Here is a 7,929-nt window from a genome sequence, read left to right as displayed (position 1 = left end):
TACAGATTTTGTAACAGGGAATCTTAACATTAAGGCACATAATCAAGAATCAACTATCTGGGGAGAACCAACATCATAGGATAGAGGCAGGGAAAATGAATAGAAAAAGGAAAACTAAAGAAGCAGACTGAATAGTGCCATCACAGAAGTTTGTTTGTTTGTTTTAGACAACTATATCAAGGTTGAAGGAAATAGTGCAGGTGAAAGAATACAGAAAGAACCAATAAAAGCTACTAGGCATTAAAATTATAGTTATTGGAGTTGAAAACTTAACATGATGGGTAACAAAACAGAATGGGCAACAGCTGAGAGCAAATCAATCGGAAAATGGAGCCACAGAATTTGCTGAAAAGACAAGATTAAGGGGGTTGTTGAATAAATCTAGCTCCAACATACATATAATAGGAATTACAAGAGCCTAGAGAAAATAAAATTTAAAGAAATAATTGATTAGAAATTTACAGAACTGAAGCAAGACATGAGGTCTCTGAAAAAAGCTCATTACCCAGCAGGATAATTTTTTAATTAATCCGACACAGCTGAGAATAGAGAACAGTTCATCGTATCACATAGCTTAACTATTGGGACCAAGAACTAAGACCACCTGTTCCAGCATGACTTATTTGTTCCAGGAAATCCTTGCCCAGAAAGATAAGGCTGTAAATCAACAAATAATTGCTGTTTACGTCAGGAAGTTCCTGAAAACCAAATTGTCTGGGCAAATGGCTTGTACATCTGGGCAGATGCTTTTTCCTCTCTGGATAATATGTGTCTACACCTGAGCAAACAGCTCATTTATCAAACAGTTTACATGTCAATTCTTGCTTTGAGCTTCACTGTGTCCACCAAGCCTAAACTAATAGTTAGGAGCTTTGCCCAGTCCCAATCAGTTCCCCGCCTTGAAAGTCCTGCCCTAAATCCTTAAATCACATGAACTCTGACCCCCAAATGCTGTAAATAAACTCCCCCTGACTGTCTCCTTCCAAGACATTGCTCAGATCCTCTCAAGGTCATGGTCTCTTACTGCAGTAGGTTTAATAACCATCTTGGCTTTATCAAAAAGTTACTTTCAATAGACAATTTGTGGGAGTTGGCAGTCGAAAATCCATGGAGAAACTTCATTAAAATAAAAGAGAACCCTAAAAACCTTCTAGAGAGGAATAAACTAGTTATCTGTAAGGAAAAAGAATCTGGTTTTTCTGGCAACAACAGTAGATACAGGGAGACATTGGAAGAATTCTCTTCAATTTCTAAAGGAAAATAACTTGGAACCTAAAATTCTGTATCCAGATTCTATATCCTTTAAGACTGAAGTCAGCAAACTATGGCCAGTGGACCAGACACCTGTTTTGTTTTTTGTTTTTTTGTTTTTTTTGCGGTACGCGGGCCTCTCACTGTTGTGGCCTCTCCCGTTGCGGAGCACAGGCTCCGGACGCGCAGGCTCAGCAGACATGGCTCACGGGCCCAGCCGCTCCGCGGCATGTGGGATCCTCCCGGACCGGGGCACGAACCCGCATCCCCTGCATCGGCAGGTGGACTCTCAACCACTGCGCCACCAGGGAAGCCCCAGACACCTGCTTCTATAAATAAACTTTTACTGGAACATGGCCATACCTATTCATTAATGTGTTGTCTTTATATATATAGTCTAGGGCTGCTTTTGCACTAAATGGCAGAGTTGAGTAGTTGTAACAGGCCTTATGGCCTGCAAACCTAAATTACTTATTTGGACCATTAGAAAAAGGTTCCTGACAAATTCTTTAACATAAAGACATTTACAGATATAAGGTCTCAAAGTTTGCTACCCAATGACCTTCCTTGGAAGAATTACTATGAAAATTATGGGGGTGGGGAGAAGGGAGGAAGAGGTGAGATTTATAAAGGAACAAGTCACAAACACAGAAGTAAAATGTACTGTTACATTTTTAAAAGTATTAAAGAACTGGGAATTCCTTGGTGGTCCAGTGGTTAGGACTCTGAGCTTCCACTGCAGGGGGCACGGGTTCGATCCCTGGTCGGGGAACTAAGAACCCGCATGCTGTGCAGCACGGCCAAAAAAAAAAAAAAAAAAAGAGTATTAAATAATTAAGTTTTAAATAAAATGTCCCATACAGCGTGAAATTCCATGGAGGCAGGGGACATTGCAAGTAGGGAAACTAAAAAGGACAACAAAGTTCTTATCCTTTTGGTGGGAGGGAGGAGGGCAGAGGATAAGTATAATTCCAAAGTTTATTAATTCTTGATTATTTCTAGATAATTATTCATTCTAGACAATGTTAAATACTTATGGATAAGTAGTAGAAGATTGGATGTGAGATGTATACATTTCCAAAAGGAAAAATGAAAAAAAAAATGCTGATTAGCTCAGTTAAAGGCAACTAGACAGGGCTTCCCTGGTGGCGCAGTGGTTGAGAGTCCGCCTGCCGATGCAGGTTCGTGCCCCAGTCCGGGAAGATCCCACATGCCACGGAGCAGCTGGGCCCGTGAGCCATGGCCGCTGGGCCTGCGTGTATGGAGCCTGTGCTCCGCAACGGGAGAGGCCACAGCAGTGAGAGGCCCGCGTACCACAAAAAAAAAAAAAAAAAAAAAAAAGGCAACTAGACAGCATAGTAAGAGAAACACAAGTTCAGACAGCAGGAATAAACCCAAACATATCAGTGTAATCAGTAAGTATTGATTACACTGGTGCTTTTAGTTCAACTTCCTATTTACTACATGCATAATTTGTGGCTGGTATTATTATAGACACTAGATAGTCAAATAACAGCTCTCATGAAGCTTATGTTTCACTAAAGAAACAGACGGTAAACCACTACGTATGTAATATAATCTCAGATATAAGTGCTATTTTCAAAAGGAAATAAATCACAGTAAAGGGCTGGAGAGTGATTTAAGTTGGTCACCTTGGAGGCTACTGCATCAGTCCAGGCAATATGTGATGGGGGCTCAATTAGGGTGGTATTTGTAGAAGCAACAGCAAGTGATAGAATGGGGGCAGGGGTGGTTAAAGAGAAAGATGAGAGGATTTGCTGATGGAATCCACACGATGTGGGGGAGGAGTCAGGGTATATTACAAGGAACATTCAGTTTTGTGTTAAAACACATTCAGACAAGCATATAATCAACTATGTTTAGTTTACAATAGAAATGCTGCAAACGCCAAGGGGATCTCACCCACGCCCCTTTTCAGCTGGTGCGTCCACCCCGCTGCTGTGAGTGTCGGTCCTCAGGCCGCCTCCCTTCCCTGGGGAACTGCTGATGGAAGCTGCCTCACCTGGGTGGTTATCCAACCAAAAAACCCTCCAGGTGCCAAACAGAAGAGACTTCTCCAAAGATCAGATGCCACACATACATGCATACGTACACACACACACACACACACACACGCACACCATAGGGCCCCCTGGCTTTCCTGCATTGTATACATTTCTGTTAACTGTTCTCTTGTAAGAAAGTAAGAATTTTGAGCCTTGTTGGGGCATCCTGAATTTAGATAGGGAGTGGAAATTCACAGTGAGAATAAAACATTTCCTATCTATGTTACCTCTAATATCCCAGACCATTGTCAAAGGATGTATTGGGCTTGAAGGAGAGTTCTCAGGAAAGCAAAGCAGAGAGCTTTGTGAGAAATATTGCGTGCAAAAAATGGCTTTTTCCCTTATTTTTAAATGTAAGCAATTCCTTTCAGCTGCTCTCAATACCCGTGCCTAGGATATTTTAGTAGCTAGAAAAACATCCAAATAGTGAAAGCTGCAAGTGCTGTGATTTTTTTTTAATGTAACTGGATTTTTTCTGGAAATACTACATTTTTCAACATGTTTCTGACAAAATTCACAAGTGAAGTTTTACGTGATTTCTTGCAGATCGAGGCAGTTACAAAATTTCATGAAATCACACTATGAAATTTTTATTCCAACTATAGTCACTCATGCTAGTTTATATTTAAAGTTTTCTTTAAAATTCTCTAGTTCCTATTAAAAGAAATAAAAATGAAATTGATGCCGCACCCTCTCTCATTTTAGCAATAGATTATATTCATCTATCAGATTCGCTTCCTATTGCTGCTGTAACAAATTTCCACAAATTTAGTGGCTTAAAACAAGGGCTCATGTCCCCTCCTTACAATGTGAACACCCATCTGAGAAGCTGGTTCTTCTCCCTCCTCCCAAGGAGCTTGCCTATAGGCTAGTGTTGTGCTACAGCTGAACAGCACTCCAGGAACTGACTGCCACCCCCTAAAATCTTCCATCCAGGTCAACTGGCCTCTGCCATGCCCTGCCCCCAGGATCCGGTACCAACAATTGCCAGAATCATACCTCAGCCTCCATTCCCTCCCCACTACAGCCACAGCTGGTGGCAGAAGAACAGGAACAATTATGGGTAACAAAGTTTCGGGTCACCTATGTAAGGCATAAATCAGGACCAGTTAGTTTTCCTGTTGGAAATCCAATCCAATACTTTTCATGAAATCACATTTTGTAATTTGTAGATGTAGGTGATATGTTCCCCTAAATCTTGCCTGTTTTGCAACATCTGTCCCCCAAAAGAAATATGTTCTAGCTCTCTTTTCTCTAAGCCTAGGTAACATAAACACACCAAGAATTCCTGTAATAAAGATTTAATGTTTCCCCACCTCCTCATCATTTCTGCTTTGCTTCCTACTGCTACTCAATGCATTTCCTTGAGGAAACTTCTTACTTCTTATTTTTAACTTCTTACCCAATTCACAAACAGAATCTTGACACCAAGAACAGGTGCAAAATCTGTCATAAGAAAAAGAGAGAGAAAGAGCAAAGAAATCTGCCCACAACGGGAAACTGGTGTGCTTCTTGACACCACCTAGCACCTGGTGCCTAGATAATAGAACTATCTCCCCTACTTGGTCTCCATCTGCCCAAGACATGAGTGTTTCCATACACACAGTCCACCCTGAACTTGTACACACACACAATGTGAGGTGATGTGTAAGTATTGATTCTATGGTTGTTTTGGTTTTGTTTACTTCATGTTAAGTATCACGTTCATACATGAATCACAGTCCACAAACTCAGGTGCAAGAAACACCCCATCTAGATATAAATCAGCCTGATTTCTGATTCCAATGCCAACAATGCAAGGCTGGTAGAAAATGTAACATCAACCACTTTCAGAGTTTCCAAACGGTTCCCTGGAGCTATCAAAATGTTATAGAGGTTTGTCATGGTTCCGTGACCAGCCCTCTGGGCTAGCTTCGGGTGGTTCACACAGGTTATGGCTGAGACATCCTCTTCTCCCTGCAATGCCGGGCAGGTCCATGGGGCTCCGCTGCTGCTGTCCGCATGTGGGATTCCACCTGCCCTCGTGAGCTGTGTAGCCACTGTCAATTCCCCCTTGGGTCCTCCAGTGCCTCCAGGTACTTCCAGGGAAGCTATACCCAGGACCCCCTCCTCAAAGCCCCCCAGGCTCCCCGCTCTTCTTACCAAACTCTTTCTAATCCATGGTGTGAAGTGTCTCAGGTGGACCGGGGGACCCTCCACCATACCTCTCCCTCCTGATTCTCCATAACATCAGATCTCCGAGCGGACCTCTCTTATTGGAGGTTCCCCCCAGGGATGGACAGCCTTATCTCCTCTATGAGTTTATGTTTTGGAAACAAATCAATCAGTCACAAGCCTGCTCTGGACAGGGAACATCAGCATCTACTGTCTGTTTGAATAAGGGGGATAAAGGGAAAAAATTGGTCTGAAAAACCATAATTATCTCAAAATGCCGTTTAGCCAATAGTAATGAAAACACTGTCCTTTTCACCCAAACAGAGTGACTCACCTCCAACAGAGAGTTTCTGAAGTCTATTGAGCCCCCGCCAGTTGCGTGATTCAAGTTTGTCATCGAGTCCTGAGCCAGGAGGGTGGATCAAAGCCGTAGCCACCAGGATTACTCTTTTCCTTTGGAGGTCAAACAGCATCTCTTCCCTTCGTGAAAAGTCTACAAGTTACTTTAGCATTAATGTCCAAGAATTTAAAGGAGAAATGATTTAGGAGTGTATGGGTGTTTTTCAGTTGGTTGCGCAACTTTGCTTTCCCAACTTTCTCCACCAGGATGAATTACTCTTTCCTTTATTCCCACACAGTGTGAAATTTGTAGGTATTTTTGGCACTTACTTTATTCTGCCTTCTCTCTGTGGAAATAAATGAAGACCACCCAAATGGGAACAGGCAAAGACTGTTTATTCAGCACTTGCTGTAGCAGGAAGTCAGCCACCATCCCTTGTCTTTGGCAGAGACTCAAGGGCAGGCAGGGCAGGGGGAGAGCTTCATAGAGGAGAAAACGGAAGGCTCCACCTGGGCCCTGGTTGGAGGCTATTGGCCTGAGGAAGCTGGGGGCGGGACAACTAGGAACAGGGCTTCTATGTGATTGGTTAGGTGATTATTTGGCTTTCTCTGATTGGTGGGGAGGTGGAAGCAGAGACAAAAAATAATTAGGGAAACTGTCAGATATTAATCAAGCCCTGGCCATTTGGGGCTGATCACTATAAGGGTTACTGTTTGGCTTCCTGGACTGGTTGCTAGGGATAGTGGTCTTACTTCCTACAAGTCTAACTTACAGATAGCAGCTGGCTTTCTGAGCCAGTTACTGTAGATAGTGGACTGGTTTCCTGGGCTGATTGCTACAGATTTGGGGTCAGAATGTTATCTTTATAAATTTTACACCATAGGTCTGGCCATTGTCCATTTGTATATTGTGTCTCATCTATTAGAGCTGGCTATTTCTATTCATGATGACAAGCTCCTTGAGGATAGAGATGAACTCTTTGTATTTCAATACACAGGGTCTATGACACACATATTTTGAAAATAAAATTGGATCCATACCTCTTTGTGGAAGTAAACTGAATACATTTCATTTTCCCAAGTACAGTCATTGGGTTTATTTTTCCCTTTAGCATGAAATTCTAAATAGACAGTATTGCACTAAATTCCATTTAAAGCAAGGATCCCCCCACAGGCTAAGTCTCCAAACTCCACTTATGACCAATCTGCCCTCAATTACATCTCTATCCTTTCATCATCTTCCCATGTCTTCCCTGGCCTGGATTCTGTCTAAATTAAGGCAACAGGCCATGAGATGTTGGGTGTGTCCATCAGCATTTTATTGTTGTTAGGAAATTGAAGTGTGTCTACCTTTCCCACATTGGCTTAAAAACGAGATGCATTTGTATTGAACCAACACTTTCCAGGTATAATTTTTTTCTGGAACATATTTTCATTAAACTACACATTTTCATGTTTCAGTTTTGACTGCCTATGTTGGACTTACGTACCCTCTCTGAGCAAAATAAGATAGGATGGTTTCAGGGACAGAAGAGGTGTTTCAGAGATTTTTAACATTTTTTCTCTCTATTTTTCCACATAGATATCCACGCCAGAAACCTGGGAGGAATCCTAGTCTCTCTCCCCTCCCTCATTACCCACATCCAGGCATCAAATTCTGCCATTTTCACCTAAATATTTCAGACAGTTCCCTTCTCTTTCTTCCCACTGCCACGGCCTTAGCATGGCAGGCAGCCCTCAGCCTCATCCTAGACGGCTGTAAATGCATCCTGGCTGGCCCCCTGACTCCAATCTACTTGCCACACTGGCAAAGAGGATTTTTCTACAATGAAAATCTAGGCACATCACTACTCTGCCTATAGCCTATAGTGGTTCCCCACCACCTGCCAAATAAACCAAAATTTTGGCCATGGTCTTGGTGATTGGCACCCACTGACCCTTCTTTGGTCTCTTCACATCCCCAGAAGCACCCAACTTCAGCCACATGGGACTGAGTGCTGTTCTCTGAAAAGACACAGATTCTCTTGCTCACTTGCCTTTGTACATCACTTCTATTCTATTTCATAATTCAGATTAATGACTAGTCTTCCTGACCCCCCTTTCCCCAAGACTGAGTTCT

This window comes from Mesoplodon bidens (assembly GCF_964165515.1).
Source record: "Mesoplodon bidens genome assembly, chromosome: 17".
NCBI classification, from domain to species: domain Eukaryota; kingdom Metazoa; phylum Chordata; class Mammalia; order Artiodactyla; family Ziphiidae; genus Mesoplodon; species Mesoplodon bidens.
Note: the sequence above shows the minus strand (reverse complement) of the source record.